Raw genomic sequence first — 17,567 nt, 5'->3', positions numbered from 1 at the left:
TATTATCACTATAATAAATATAATAAACAGAGATCTTTTTACCTGTAAGCAATAATTTATTTAGTTCCAAATACGTGCCCGGAAATATAGTTTTTATTCTTTTGTATTATACAAAATTAAATTTATAAAGAAATCCTGTAGTTTAGTCTTTATAATTATCTTCACTTAAAATGAAGAAACTAAGATTAAGGTTAATTTAAGACATTAATCCTTGGCTAAAGCAGGATGTAGGCACAATTAATTCCTGCTGTCTTTCAGTTTTTCTCTGGTTATTTTATTTTTAACCTTTCCAAATGTCAGCATTATTATTAGCTTGGTATTAAGACAACTGGAGATATGCAAGATATCCAACACAATGTGCTTAAATGGAAAAAAAAATGTCCAGTTACTCAGTGAAGATATTTTACCAGGTTACTCCCAGGTGATACTACCTCATGTCCGATTAGCAAACATAGATTACAAGTACACTTCCAAACCATTCACTATTTTAGGGTTGTGAGCACATAATTAACTTAATCAGGATTTATAGCTGAAGCTGGAAATAGGGTCAGCCTAACATGAGTCGCCTAATTGATATTGGGATTCTATTAGGAAGAAGGTACCAGGAGATTCATATTTTAAGTAAGTCACTAATAGCATCTGCTACATTTGTCTTCTAGAGTGAGAAACTGGTTAGAGAGATTGAGATATGTATTCTGAAAGAAAAAAAGTGCAGACATTTGGGTGTTTGTTGTGTGTGTGTGCATTTGTTGAAAACAAATGTGCAAGCAAAATATTCAAACTAATAGAAATCTGATTATAATAGAAATAAGATAATACTTACTAAAAACAAATAAGGACAAATCATTCATATGTGGTATCTAAAAAAAAGGAGGGGAGGACACTATGGACTCATCTACAACGCATCCCCTTTTGTTGCTTTTTCAGTAAGATTTTTTTTTTTAACCTTCAAAGCAGCAATGTAAGAGGAGGCAAAAAGTTTAAGCATTGACAATTTTTGGTAAGGAATCTGTGTGTGTGCATGCATTCAGGTACTTAAAAGTTTGGTACTTTACTGTGTTGGTGCTTTTGGATACGTACTTCTATATTTACCAAATGCAAGATATAAAATGTGACCTGCAAGTTTAAAAAGTCCTTCAACGTATATAATGTTAGTGGCTTGAAGTAAAGAAACAAAAACTAATCCAATCCCAGTTGTGCCTTCAAAGCTCATTTATATATAGAAAGAAGATTAGAGATTTCTTGCTTTTTTAGATTTAGGATAAAAGAATCACAAGATACATTTTCACAAGGGCAACTAAACCAGTTGAAGTTTATAGCATAATAAAGTAACAGAAATTACTGAGTGTTTGGGGGACAACAAATGGCAGTGATCTCACTGGGTTACCACAGGGGTTTGAAATGTTAGAGGAATCTTGGTGTGTAGGCTATAATTGATAATGGCAAAATACTCAGTGGAGATATGAAAGAACAAAAATGATGCTCTGAGGACCCACAATGATTCAGAAGACTCTCTAGATAGTAGGCCCCGGTAGTCATTTGCTTTGAATTATGTTTCTTACACCAGTCAGGAAAATAAAATCACTTATTTGAAAAGCTAATCAGAAATATAATTGTTAGAAATTTTTAAAAAATCACTAGTAAGGAAACTTAATCAGGATTACCATTTTAAAAAATACTTGTTTAAAATTGTAACAAAAAATAGATAATTCTGTTCAAGATTTTTCATAACATAAATTTGAAATCTAATTAGTAGTATTTTTAAAAAAACAAGTCAATCTCAAAAGTCTACTTCTAAGTTTTCTTCTAAAAACCTTAAAGTAGTTCTGAAGTACATTCAAATTAATCTTAAAAAACCAATCCTTCCTTACATAGTTCTATATGAACTTTAACATGCAAGGGAAACTATATACATATAACATGTGGGGTAATAGATATCTTGAATATACAGAGTGGCATTTCAGAAATGTTAAAGTATTTTAAAATTGTCCTAAACTTTTCAGCTCATGTGAATCATTTTCTATTGTGTTTTTGGTCTCAAAGTACATTGTCTGCTAGCCAAGTAATACAGATTCAAATTCTAAGTAGCAAATGTGTTTCATAGAAAATAATTTTGGAGCTTTAACTGATCTAGGATTGACTAAATCAGATGGTATATCCATTCAAACCTTTTTAGTGTAGTTTAGAAAAAAAGTTCATGTATTTTAATGACAATTCAAGTAAATAAACTGAATAATTCAGATATCTGACAAATTCATGAAAGCTTTTGTTTCTTTAAAAAAAAAACAAACAGAGAGATAAACATGGGTAAGATTACCAAACAGTTTTTACAAAAAGTAGAGGCTATAGCCACATTCTTAGAGGAAGGTTTGCTTGAGCATGATTCCTTCCTGAACTTAAATATTTATTCAGCGATTATTTATAGCTATTAACTAAAAGCTTAAAAGTTCTTAGGAGGTTGACTGCAAAACAGATTGGGTGTTTATAAATGCAGTCAAGAAACAGGTATTAATCATGTAAAGTAACCATAAATATCAAGAAAATATTCCTATAATATAATATAGAGGCAGGAAAAACAATAGTTTCAGGATATAGACAATTTAATCACAGACATCATGTGCTTAAAGAAAATACAATTTCATAGTTAGTGTCTTTCTTTTTTCCTTCTCATCAAGAAAGCATTGAAGCCTTTATCTTTCAGAGACAGGTGGTATTCGAGTCAGAATATTTCCACTTAGGAATCAGTAATTGCTATATGTTATCTCTAATTCATTGTCCAGGCCTTCCCCAGACATACTCCATATGTCTTAATGCTATATTTTGTAGGATAGTACAAGTCAATATTGTGTATACAACAGAATAAAACATTTTAAGAAATATTTTGGAAATACCTCCTTATTAAAGTTCTGTTTTGCTTGACGAAGTTAAATTATTTAGTTCATAAATGTCAACATCCAACAAGATTTTATCAAACTGTTACCAAAAGTAAGGGATTAATAATATTTATACATTGGAATTTAATTTTCTAAACAATTGTTTTTGTGAATTTTGTTCTTTTTCTAATAGCACAATAATCACTGCATGCATTCTTTAGTTAAATAAATATATGAGTTAATTAAAATTCCTTTGTATTTTCATGTTTACTCATTCACTCCTTGCAAAATATATAATCACCTCATATTATATCATTAAGATACACTACTGAGATTTATTTTGAGAAAATAAAATCTATCATTAAACCCTACTAAGGAAAGAGTAGTTAAAAAAAAAAGCCATATGATCAAATACAACTTGAAAACTGATTATTAAGAGAGAAAAAGAAATAGAAAGCAAAAGAAAGTGCTAAAAAATATGGAGTTTTTACATGCTCACAAATTTTGCAGTAGCAAACCTGTCTCCTGCTTCAGCTTTGCTGAATAGTAATGACAGAATATCCCACAAAGCCTTGTCGTCAGGAAACACAGAAAGTAGTAGATGGATTGGGGATTTAGAGGGCAAGGGAGATGCTTTAAGTGAAAGCACCAATTTGTCAGTTTCTGACAATCTTGAGTCTGCAGGAAATACCACGAAGGTGGACAGAGAGCAAATGACAATAAAACAAGGATAGAAAATTGAAGATTTCTCTTCTGATTCGAAAATCTAGTTAACTGTAAATGGGGGAAAATCCTTGTAAATTTTTTTTAAACATTGGGTAAATTGTATACTTGAATTTCAATAATGTATGTAAGTTTTTAGAATAAATTCTTATTGAATTTCATATAAAACTTCATGTAAATTTCTTTAATGTAATGGATTTCATCTCTGCAGGCCATTCAATATGATGTTATTGATTTTAATGTCAAATAGTCTTGTAAAATACTGTTATCTCAAATGCCTATATAATTGGAAAATATGTATCAAGCTTATGTAAGGGAAAATAGGTAAGCATTTGAATCTGTTTAACACTATTAAAAAACATAACTGACAATAATTATTAATGCAGATCAATTTTAATATATTTTAATATAAACAAAGAGGTTTCCAAAGTCATGCTACAAATTTACCAAAAACATGAGGTTTTATTGTGAAAATATTGCTTCATTGTTGACCTATACATGTTAAATACTAATTGATTTGGAGGGGTACTGTAATTCACAGGCCATATTTTGTTCATGCAATTACATTGCAAGTTCTTTAAAATTTTAAGCATATTTTGTTACCAGATATCAAATGAGAATCCAGAAATATCGATTTCTGCAAATTCAGATTTATCATAAAATCTTTTAAAAAAATATTCTGATTTTACTTTTACCACCATAATCACCACTAATGCTTCTGCTACTACTACTGCTTACTACTACTACTGTGTTGCTGCTGCTACAACTACTTAATATTACTACTACTAGTATTACTAAGGTAATAGTCAATGATGAAATGTGTCACATTTATCACATACATCACATACTTTTTAGGGCTGGAATATATTTTTCTTTATACATGATGATACAAGGCATGTTTACTGTTTCTTTTTTCACTGTTCTCTATTGATTGATAATTAGCTGTCATTTAACACCTATGTGTTTACAGAATACATTGTTGTTTATTTATTTTGATATACAGTAGTGTGTATTAATCCCAAACTCCTATTTTATCCCTACCCCCTTTCTACCTTGATAAGCATGTTTGTTTCTACATCTGCGAGTCTATTTGTTTTGTAAATAAGTTCATTTGTATCATTTTTTTTAGATTCCACATTTAAGTGATATCATAGATATTGTCTTTCGCTTTCTGACTTATTTCATTTAGTATGACAATCTCTAGGTCCATCCATGTTGCTGCAAATAGCATTATTTCATTCATTTTATGGCTGAGTAATATTCCATTGTATATATCACATCTTCTTTATTCATTCAGCTGTTGATGGACATTTAGGTTGCTTCCATGTCTTGGCTATTATAAATAGTGCTACTATGAATATTGGGGTGCATGTATCTTTCCTAATTAGAGTTTTCATCTTTACTGAGTTTTCCTGGATATGTGCCCAGGAGTGTGATTGCTGGATGATATGGTAACTTCACTTTTAGTTTTTAAAGGAACCTCCATACTGTTCTCCATAGTGGCTGCACCAATTTACATTCCCACCAACAGTATAGGAGAGTTTCCCTTTCTCTACACCCTCTCCACCATTTATTATGTGTTGACATTTTGATGAAGGCCATTCTGATCAGTGTGGGGTGATACCTCACTGTAATTTTGATTTGCACTTCTCTAGTAATTAGAGATGTTGAGAATCTTTTCATGTGCCTGTTGGACATCTTTGGAAAATGTCTTCTTTGGAAAAATATCTATTCAGATCTAATGTCCATTTTTTAATCAGTTATTTGTTTCTTTGATACTGTTGTATGAGCTATTTTTGAATTTTGGATATTAACCCATTATCCATCTTATCACTAACAAATATTTTCTCTTATTCAGTAGGTTATCATTTTGTTTTGTCAATATTTTCCTTTGGTGTGCAAAAGCTGTTAAGTTTAAGTAGGTCCCATTTGTTTATTTTTGCTTTTGTTTCTTTTGCCTTAGGAGAGAGATCAGAAAAAATATTGCTAGGACTTATGTCAAAGAGTGTTCTATGTTATTTTCTAGGATTTTTATGGTTTCAGGTCTTACATTTAGGTATTTAATCCATTTTGAGTTTATTTTTCTATATAGTGTGAAAAAATATTCTAATTTCATTCTTTTACATAGAACTGTCCTGTTTTCCCATCAACACTTATTGAAGAGACTATCTTTTCTCTATTATATATCCTTGCCCCCTTTGTTATAGATTAATTGACCATAAGTGCATGGGTTTATTTCTAAGCACTCTATTCTGTTCGACTGATCTTTGTGCCTGCTTTTGTGGCAGTACCATGTTGTTTTGGTTACTTTACCTTTGTCATATGGTCTGAAGTCAGGAAGTATTTTCTTTGCCTTTGTTCTTTTTTAATCAAAACTGTTTTGTCTATTCAGGACCTTTTGTGGTTCTATACACATTTTAGGATTATTTGTTCTAATTCTGTGAAAAATGCCATAGGTATTTATGTAGGGATTCCATTAAACCTGTAGACTGCTTTAGGTAGTATGGACATTTTAACAATATTAATTCTTTGTCCATGAACATAGAATATCTTCTCATTTCTTTGTATAATTTTCAATTTTCTCCATCAGTGTTTTATACTTTTCAGATTATATGTCTTTCACCTCCTTGGTTAAGTTTATTTCTAGGTATTTTATTCTTTTAGATGTGATTTTAAATGAGATTGCTTTTTAAATTTCTCTTTCTGATAGCTCACTATTAATGTTTAGAAAGGCAACAGAATTCTGTATATAAATCTTATATCCTGCAACTTTGCTGAAATCATTTATTAGTTCTAATTTTTTCTTTTTTTTTTTGGTGGATACTTAAGGATTTTCTGTATATATAGTATCACGTCATCTTCAAATAGTGACTGTTTTACTTCTTCCCTTCCCATTTGGATATATTTTATTTATTTTCCTTGTCTGATTGCTGCAGTTAGGACTTCCAGTAATATATTAAATAGACGTGGTGACAGTGGGCACTCTTTTCTTCTTCTGACTTTATAGGAAAATATTTCAGTTTTTCACCATTGAGTGAGATGTTAGCTGCGGGTTCATCATAAATGTCCTTTATTATGTTGATATATGTTCTTTCATACCAACTTTGATGAGAGTTATTATCATGAATGAATGTTGAATTTTCTCAAATGACTCACTAGGTCCTGAGTAATGAGGTGGTTTTTATCTTTTTGTTATCCTTTTTTGTTAATGTGATGTATTACATTGCTTGATTTGTGGTTGTCAAACCATTATATATTACAAAGTAATATATGATAATTGAAAAAGGTCCATATTGACTAGTATAAGAGATAACACAGAAAAAATATTTAATACTTACTTAAGTAAAAAATGTGACTTTGGGGAGGTTTTCCAGAAGAGTTTGCACTGAGATAGGGCTTGGGTTCCAAAAGGAGTGAGCAGTTAGAAAAGGACAAAGGAAGAATGAAGGTTCAGACTATATATTATTTGTGACCCATGAAAGGAATATTCTACTGTGCATATGGATACTTTTTGAATTTCTACTTTTGAGAATAGTGACAGTTATTTACAAAGTATCCAGCTAAATAAAAACAAACTAGAGAAAAGTGCATTACTCAGAATGTCTATTTTAATTGTCAGCCTAATGATATGCCAAATTGCACCCAATTTCTACGGTTATTAGAGTTAATATTCAAGCTAAAGTTTTTGCCAGATACATTTTAGAGGAGCTCACTAGAGAATGCAATAGTAGTTGAGTCCAAAAGTATGGACTTCTTGAAAACAGATCTGAAATGGTCAGGTCTCAGGGATGTTTTCTGGTAATGTGATAAATAGAACCATGTTGACACCTCTGTGGAGAAATCTTGCCAGCAGTCATATGAGTGAGTTTGGGGAGATGATTTTTCCCAAATTGAGCTCTGATATGACTGCAGCCAGGGACAACATCTTGACTGAAGACTGAGACACATTGAGTGAATGGCATTGAGGTTACTGACCCTCAGAAAAATGTGAGATGATAAATATTTATTGTATTAAGCCTCTAAGTCTTGGGGTAATTTGTTCCACAACATTAGTTAACTACTATAAATACATTCCTTATATTTATCCCGAGGTAACTTCTTGTTTTTGAGGGCCTGGTGACCAGGAAATGAAAGCCTAGGCTTCAGTGACATTTAAAGTTATCACGTTACCCATTATGGTGGCTATTATCATAAAATTATACTTTTCTTCATTTATCTAAATATGGTAGGAGCATGGTTATCAAACTACAGTACAAAATTGTGCTCTATTAGATAACTAAGTATCACTTTGAAACTTGATCCTATAAGGTTCTGATTAAGTTCATCTGAGCCAGTAATACAAGAATCTGGATATTTTAAAATATTTCATACTGATTAGGGTATCGAGCCAGGTTTGAAATGCAATGCTAAATTAATGTTTTATATTTTTAATACAATGTGTACAGTACGTAAAAAATCACAGTATACGCTAACTGAAATATAATAATTATAAAGTCAAATGCAGTATTATCATGGTGTGTTAAAAAAAGCTTTTCATATAAAACAAGGACAAAAAAAAGTATATTCACTTAGCTTCAATGTAATACCTAAGTTTGTAGCAAAACGTTACTAGTCCAAGTCAATAAAGTAATATAAACCAAACACCGGTTAGATTCTCCATTTGCACTCATAAAATCCTTCTTTCATCAACCCCCTGAAATCCTTATGTTAGGTAATTTATATTAAATTGGGATTAGGAGACATAAATTCCACCCCAGGTTCTGTAGACAGAAAGTGGCAATTGTATGATTTGTATTTAGGTACATCTAATCCCAAATGTAATACATCTTGTAAACTATAGCGTACTGAGCTCAGTGATGTTAGGTACATAGTAACACTAGGAGTATCACAGGGTGAGGCAACTCAGATTTTCATTGTATTGATTGTGTCTTGAGGCAGAACTTGCTGGGTGGATTCACTATGAATCAAATTTATATTCACCTGGAGAGGTACTAGGTGTCCCCTTCTCAGGAAATCAGATTGTTTCTTAACCTAATGTTATCTGTCATTTCAAAATAAGGAAGAGAGAGCAAGGGGAAAATGCAGCTTTAAAACAAGAACCTGAAATATTTCAAGCAATTATTTAAACAGAGCACTGAATGTTGAGCAGGTTTTATTTTTTTGCTCCAACAAAATGTTCCAAATCAAATTGTGTCATGTCCATTATTATTGTAACTTCTAGTTCTCATTAATGACGGAGTGAAATGGGAGAAAATACCACTGATTTTACTTCAATGAATAGTGCTCTACCTCAGATTTATGCGCCCTGGGGATAGCTGGGCCAAAACCAATGATGATGATGGTGATTATTACTATTACAGAGAGGAAAAATAATTTTATTGCTTAATTTTCAGATTATATTGAAATTTTTATTTGTGAAAAATGTTTGGTATCTACTTATAACATTGCAATAATGATGAACTCAAAACAAATACAGGCATCTTGGTAAGCTCTTGCTGAATAATGTCTATTCTTAGGAATATTCAAATATTTACCTGCCTACTTGTCATTTTACTTCAGTGTCTTATAGGAAACTCAAACACAATATGTTCCGAACTCTTTATTCTTTTGTTTAATCCCATACTTAGCCAATAAATGACAATTTTTCCCATATTTGTAAATATTACCAATATTCATCCAATTACTGAAGGCTGAAACTCAGGATTCACAATTAAAATTTCTTCTCATTCTCCTTATACTTTGATGTAGGAGACCAGGTGACGTGAGAATAGAAGGCTAGAGGTTCTTTTAGCAACTTCCCTCCTTTTTATGTCTATGAAGATACTTGGCAAATTGTAAGGAATTAACATTCCCAAAGAGTGTACCCCTAGTTTACCTAGACTTCATTCAGGTTGCGATTGGAGATGGCTAAGAGACCAGAGTGTGAAGACAAATTGCCTGAATACTAGAGAAAAACCCAAAGTAGCCTGAGAAAAGGCAGTTATTTGTTAAACTAATCCCATACAGGCTTTTCTGAATGAGATTAGGTATCTGAATTGGGACAATGCCTGTCATCAGAAGGATCAGCATACATTTGTAGCCATACAACACAGAGCAAATTAGCAGCACTATTTACAACAGCCAAGACATAGTAACAACCTAAATTTCCATCGACAGATCACTAGACAAAGAAGTTGTATATTTATACAATGGAATACTTACTACTTAGCCACAAAAAAAGAATAAAATAATGCTATTTGCAGCAACATGGATGGACCTAGAGATCGTCATTCTAAGTGAAATAAGCCAGAAAGAGAAAGAAAAATACCATATGATATCATTCATGTGTGGAATCTTAAAAAAGAGAGAGAGAAAGAGAGACACAAATGAACTTATTTACAAAAGAGAAACAAACTCACAGACATAGAAAACAAACTTATGGTTATCAGGAGGCAAGGGGATGGGAAGGAATAAATGGGGAGTTTGAGATTTGCAGATACTATTATATATATAATAGATAAACAAGTCTCTTCTGTATAGCATAGGGAACTGTATATGTGTGTGTGTGTGTATGTGTATATATATATATATATATATATATATATATATATAAATTAGATAAATTAGAATTATTAGGGCTTTTTATTCCTCTCAGTGAGAGCTGGAGCTATTGGGGACCTCAGCGACAACATCCCCAGATAATAGCTTAAAACAATATGGTCATGTGTGGCTGAAAATTTTTTCTCTGCTTTTCTTTTCACTTTTTTCCTTTCTCTCTCCTTCCTTCCTTCCTTCCTTCCTTCCTTCCTTCCTTCCTTCCTTCCTTCTTTCTTTTCTTTCTTTTTTTTTCTTGTGATAAAAGGTAATAGAGATAATAGTAGCCACAATTTGGGGTATAGAGGGCTGAACTTATTCATGGAAAAATGATAAAGTATGGGGTTTAAAATTTATAAGGGGGGGTACTATACCTTAATCTACTACCCAGATCATCTAGAGGCTGGTATTCTGAATTGCTTGAATAATTTTCTTGTTGAATTGCAAAGAAATTGGTATCTTAAATCTCCTTCATGAGATTCATATTCTCTATTAAAGCAGCTTTCAACAGAGACAGAATTAATGTGGGAGAAATTCCTAGAGAAATGACTAATGAGAAAGATTCTGAGTAGACAATTTCTTGCTCTGTTTATGATGCATTACATAGTCTGGACAGAGACAAATTGCCTTATCAGAGTATTTTTCTTTAGAAAACCAGTTCTTCAAATCCATAAAAACCCTAGTAGAGAATTAATATAATTTAAAGTGATTGATTCAATGGCAGAAAGAGTTAAACTCTCAGAATTCACTATATCCAGGTCAAAAGCCTTGACAGACTATTAACTTCAACAACAAAAAGTTCTGGGAGAGAAGCCAAGAAAGATAGCACCAAGATAAAGAGCTGTAAATCTTAAGAATGACATTCTCTCTGAATCTAAAGGACCACCTTACTTATAGTTTCTTTTTAATTTAAAAAATATTTGTCTTATAAACTGGGAGGCAGATGGTCAGGACCTATCAAAGGTAAGGGCAACAAGCCTTAATCTTTCTCTCCAGATTCATTAAAATATCAGAACTGTTGGGAGGGACCCTAAGTTGCATCCCAGAGTCCAGGTACTTTGGATGAGATAAGGTTTGTCTTTTTTTTTTTTTAAATATGGTGGGAATACATTAAAAGAGAAAGACTAATTTTTAGAGGGAATATAGGACATAAATCTGAGTTTGCTAGGTTGAAGTAACTGGAAATGTCTTAATGTTTCTCTGCATGTGTTTTGAAATTAAATTATGTAGCTGGTATAAAAGACCATCCTCGACTAAATAGAGTGCACACAGAACTGGCCACTAATAACTGGGCATTCTAAATGGGAGATCTGAGAGATGCTAATCATCATCAAAATGGTAAAAAAAAAAAAAAGAAAACAATATTGAGTAATACAGTTAGTAAAATTACAATTACAGTCCAGAGAAATAATCTAATCCACTATTTATGATTTATTTGTCTAGAGGACACCTATAAACAACCTCTGAGTATTAAAAAATTAAATTAGGATATGCCATCTATGTAGAGAAGGAGATTTACTATAACTTTAATTTTGAAAAATCTCTACCTTCCAGTATCTTTGATAAGAAATCAGTGATCTGAGAGATGTATTAATTCAATACAAGCACATGTTGTCTACAAAATATAGTTCCAATTATTTTGGCAAAGAAAAAATTTATACTTCCTGTTTTGTACCAGAATATATGAATCTTTCAGAAGTTTCATAATTTTGAAAATCGAAATATAAGTAAGTGAACTTTGAAGGTGGGTATTCTGGGAAATAGAATCTGAGACAGATATTTAGGTCCAGGAGATTAATTGGGAAGTACTCTTTTGATGAACAATGCAGAGCAGAAAAAAAAAAAAGGGCAGAACTGGCAGAACAAGAATTTGAACTGAGATTCAGTCATGACAATGGTCTCAGCTAATGGTCTCTAGGATGGGGAAGATCCTGCACATTTGTTCCAAATTGAATCAAGGGAATTTGGCCTTTACATCCCTTATGTTGACCAGTCATTGGATGATGGCTTCTTGGGTAGGAGGGATAACTTAGGGCAAGAAAGCTTTCTTCAGATGAGAACAGTTCCAGGAAAGGGGATCAGTTGATAACTGTCAGCCTCCAACACTCCAGCATCTGGGGAATGAACAACTTATTCTAGGTAGTAAGGGAATTCTAGGAAGCCCCAAGAGCATCCAATACACCATCACCCCTTGTGTTCAGTGGAAATACTATTTATATATGTTAGAGAAGTATGTTCTCCATAATTCTGGTCAGCTGCTGTTCCTGGGGTACTTACAAGTTGACGTGTAGTGGGATGAACTAGAGTCCTCACTGCTAAGCCTGATCGGTGTTGTATTCCTATAGTTGTGTACTTTCAACTGCAATTGATGTTATGCTTAGTCTACTACCAAGCCTACAGTCCTCTCACATTTGCTTGGGACTTCTCTTTCAGAGGTTTACCTCATGGCCTGAGTAATCACCTCATCCCCAAGTAATTTGAGCTCCTGTTCAACCAAGCACTTCTCAGATCATGGTTACTGAACTTTCCAACTCACTGGCAAAATCTGTCAAAGGAGAGATGCACAAGTGGAATACCGAAGAGTATAATATGGTAATAGTTTTATCATGTCCTGATGATCAACATTAATTAGGGAGAGAGACTCCTTTTCTTGCCTACTGTTCTCTTGAGCCATTAAAAAAAGCAAGTACATCTGAGTAGTATAACTCTATGTCTGCCAAAGTCTACTCCTGGCAAATTTTATACACACACAACACACATACACACACACACACACACACACACACACACATGACTTTCTTCTGAAATAAAGCATGCAGCTTCTAGATAAGAGATCAGAACTACTAACAGCAATAACAGGATCATTTCCCCTTAACCAAATCTCTCTGGGGCAATGTAATGAGGGCAGTTGTCAGCTGCGTATACAGGGGACTGTACTACTGATGAGGAACCTGAAAAAGATAAATTTGGAAGCATACAGAGGAACCACTGCACAGCTGCCTACCTCCTCTCCTAAGAAAGAGAGAGAAATCTTATTTCCCTAATGTAAACAAATCTTCTCTGAGACAGGTCTCTAGGTTTTTACACTCCTTTGGAATGTAAACTAATGGCTTGGGTTTTATCCTTCTTTGAAATGCAAACAGAAAGCTCAGAAGAGATAAACCTATAAATCTCTCAGAAGTACTTTACTCTTAGGGTTACCATTCAACCATCCTTTAACCTAGATTGACTGTATTTTTTGTTCTGAAAGCCCTGAACATTCAGAAGCATGAAAATACTTTCTCTCCTATTTCATATCAACACTAATACATTTCTCCACATATATATGAGAAACAACTCCTCTATGACTCCGAAGGGCCTCTCTTTGTCGGTTGAAATTTAGGAGGTTAAGTAACATGCAGGTCCAGCTCTGCAGTTGTTTCCAGGGCCACAACCGGTTCCCATCATCTTCCTCCTCCATTATTTATTCTAAATCCTCACTCTCAGCTATATCTCTGCATATTTTGATGATTTACATCGTGCCAGTACTCAAACTCTCATTCGTGAGTCATTTGAACTCTTGGTAACTATAACTCTTCGCAGGTTAGGAATGCTGCACATATACATTCACAATTACAATCAGGCAAGAAAAACTAAGGAATGCTGAAGGGAATCACCAAGGTCATACCACTATTCCCTTCTGTCCTCATTGTGTAAAATCATCACTATCTCTTTTTGCTGATCAGAAGTAACCAACCTTGCCACAACAGTGACTTCTTACCTTCTGGTTCAGGGACACAAATGATCTCAAGTTGTAGTTCAGTGGGATGCTTGCTCTGTCATGGGAGAGTGCTCTTATGTGGAAGATAATTCTCCAAAATCAACCTTACATTTCACTGCCCTTGATTCAGCACCTTCAGGATCCAATCATACCATCTTATCTCCTGCTAGTATTGGTTACTAAATTATACAATTCCTTCATAGTATAGTCTGTTCCTTTTTTACTATGCCTCGCTCTTTCCACATAAGATAGTATGTGAATTAGTGCTTCTAGTAGGTTAAATAGTGGCACATACTGCCGGGAATGAGAATACAACCTTTTCTGGAGCTCTGTTTCTCTCATAATTAAGTCTCAGCCCATATCCCATGTATTTTCTATAATTCAGCTGTAGTAAATGAGAGTCCCTGTATATGCTGCCAGGGCCATCTGGCTTTCACACTGAGGTTTTAATCAGAGATTAATAATCCATATCCTTTCTAAGGCATCAGTTAAACTCAGCAGTATCCATTGGATTTCATAAAGTTATTTTTTACTACTTCCTATATAACTCTCAAAAATCCTAAGCCCTTGTACTTTCCAGCACATTCCCTTCCACTGATATTTCATCTCAGTTCAATAGCAATGGAATTTCAGTAGTTATACCACTGCCACAAGACATGGGCTATTAGTGATTCAACTACCACTATCGATGGGGTCTTCACTGCCAACCAGTCAGCAAGCAATCCAACTCTAAATTCCCATTTTCCAGTTGGCTACTTTGGATGATTCCCAGCTCCAACTATCAATTGTCAGGTTCTATGGGAAACTGACTCCGAGACAAAGATTTACATACAAGCCGTTTTTTGGTGGTAGGATCTATATGTGTTTTTTGTTTGTTTTTCAGGCCACATAGTAGAATTAGCCAAGGCTACATTCAGTAAAACCAAGCCAAGGCTAATCTTCTCATCTGCTCTCCTGTCCCACCCTGTATGGTCACCTTGTCTAAAGAAATCCCCCTTTCCCAGCAAAGGACCTGCTCCTGATGTGAAGGCTTCTGGGAAGTGAAGTCCAAAGTCCCAGTAGGCCTGCTCTTAGTCCCTCTTCCTGCTCCTGGATTGGCTCAAACCTGTAAGGGCAGGCTTTATAATGGTTGCAGGACCTCTCCCATTTGGTTCTGTAATTAGCCCTTACCCAGAACACCTTGTAAAACCAAGAAGAACCCAGGGCTGTTCATTCCTTTTCCTTTTACAGTCACCCCAGCATGATGAGATAATGAGAGTGGGATTACGACATCGTAAAACAGAGGCAGGAAGGAAATAGGGAAAAGATGTTGAGGGACCATATTTCCTATGCAAGAAAACTCCTTTTCTTCAATCTCCACCACTACCACTATGTCAGTCAAAGTTTTAAGTCCTTTTTAAAAGAAACAATGTAGATACTAGAACCTGAAGAGGCTGGGAAACAGCTAGATGTTTTCTGGCTCATGTAAATTTGATTCTCAGCTAGAATTAAAGAATTCAGAGAAATTGACAATATGATGGAAAAAGAGATTTTGAGCAATGCCTTCATGTTGTGAACTCTCTATAGGACAGTTTTGAGTTCTTTTTGATTGGAAATTAATAGTAATGAAAGTAATTGTCACTATTACACTTAGTGACAAGTCCCTTGAAAGACATCTGGCTTCTCTAAGCATTTTGCATCCCACTGAAGTCTGGATAGGTATATAGCTGTGATCAGTTTGAAAGTAAAGCCAGTGGTGGGGATTTTCCCCTCTGAGTGAAGAAATGGGGGAGGAAGGAGTCAATAAGTCTGCAAACTGGTGTGGGAGTGGGGTCAATCTGTTTAGGGCAGGGTTTTTTTTTTTTCCTCTCATTAACTTTGTTTAAATGGGTTTAAAATTTTCGACAGACTTTTAGTCCTCACTTTTATTTAAAAAGTACTGATTTTTAAAACTAATGACTTAAAACTGTCACACAGACACACACAAACACAACATAATCTATAAAATAATCTCCTTTCATCCCAAAGGTTTTATTAGACATCGCTACCATTAGTAAGTCTTTTACTGTTAAACTTAAAAAGGCAACTAAAACAAACAGTTCTGAGACCATTTTTTCTACGACCAATTAAGACTGTGGTAGAAGTGGTAGTAGGTGTTATGCATAATATTCACTTAATCTTCTGAGCTTTCTGAGCAAACTTGGTGACCTTGCTAACTCCAGCAACCTTCTTGTCCATTGCTTTGATGATACCTACAGCAACAATCTATCTCATATCATGAACAGCAAATAATGCACAGGAGGACAGTCAGGAAAGCTCTCAACTCACATGGATTTCCAGATGATGGCTTTAAAGCCGTCATCCAGCTTCTTACCAAAATAGCTAATAATCCTCCTTCAGCTCAGCAGACTTGCAAGCAGTGAAAGCTGTGTCGCAAATAAGCACAGGTGCATTGCCAGCACTGATTTCCTCTAGATGATTCAGGATAATCATCTAAGCAGTGAAGCCAGACAGCTGTTTCCATTGGTGGGTCATTTTTGCTGTCATCAGCCATGTTGCCATAATGAATACCTTCGACAGACATGCTGAAGCCCATATTGTCCCCAGGAAGGTCTCCACTCAAAGCTTTAATTGGTGCATTTCAACAGAAATTTCTAGTCAGTTGTATTGTTGATTGGAGCAAAGATGACCACCATGTTGGGTTTAAGAACATCCATTTCCACTGGACTCACAGAAACAGCACACAATACAACCAATTTTGTAGACATCCTTGAAGAGCAGATGTAAATTCTTGTCTTTTGGACAGTTTGGTAAAATGAGTTAGGCAGAGAGAAAAGTTGAACTGAGAGCCAGTGACAACTAAGGCTTTACTTGGTACTCACTCAGCTGAGACTCTCAGCCATCAACACTCCCAGTATGGGGGTTGAGGGAGGAATATTTTATTCCTGAAAGAGGTAAAGGAGGTGGTATCTAACCAATATACCATAGTATTCACTACAGTGGCTAAGATAAATATTAAAAACATGATGGTAATTACAGTGATACCTGTGGCATTAAAACTAAATATCCACATATATCTTTATACCGTTTGTAAAAGCAATTTGATGATTGATACATGACAGTATACCAAGAACGTTAAATTTAAAAGGAAAATCCCCTTTGATCAAGTCGAAAACTGTAGGCATATAAAATAATTCTGAAGTTAAATTACAAAGGGGAGAAGTAATGCTCAAAAGCCCAGGGAAGTAATGGATATTTTTATGAATATAAACATGGGAAATATTAAGACCATATACTGATTTGAAATTAAAATATATAGCATTGTTTTCCAGTAAAGTTTCAAAGGTTCTGATGTTTTATAACAAAATATTATTCTTCCTCTCTCTATGAGATTAATTTTATACATATATCTTAATTATTATTACATGTTAAAGTTTTGTTTCAAGCATAAAGAAAATCAAATTATTTTTAGTGGTTCTGTTAGAAATAAAATGCACCTAACCCCTTATCATTTCATTTTCCTGTTTATACTTTAGAAGATTATGTTTTGATTCAGTGAATAGCTCTATATTTTCACATATTTTGGATCTGAAGTATAACATTATACACCCTGAGTACTGTAACTCAAACTGTGATAAATCCAGCAACTGCTTGACGTC

The 17,567-nt window shown here is 34.0% G+C and overlaps 1 pseudogene; it reads right to left on the bottom strand.

Annotated features, from left to right (window-relative positions):
• Positions 1-16,077: 16,077 nt before the first annotated feature.
• LOC116285579 (elongation factor 1-alpha 1 pseudogene) lies at positions 16,078-16,722 on the bottom strand (annotated as a pseudogene).
• Positions 16,723-17,567: the final 845 nt, after the last annotated feature.

The sequence above is a fragment of the Vicugna pacos genome, chromosome 25 (genome assembly GCF_048564905.1).
Source record: "Vicugna pacos chromosome 25, VicPac4, whole genome shotgun sequence".
In the NCBI taxonomy this organism is placed as follows: Eukaryota; Metazoa; Chordata; class Mammalia; order Artiodactyla; family Camelidae; genus Vicugna; species Vicugna pacos.
The sequence above is the reverse complement of the archived record's forward strand: the minus strand, read 5'-3'. Positions and strand labels throughout refer to the sequence as shown.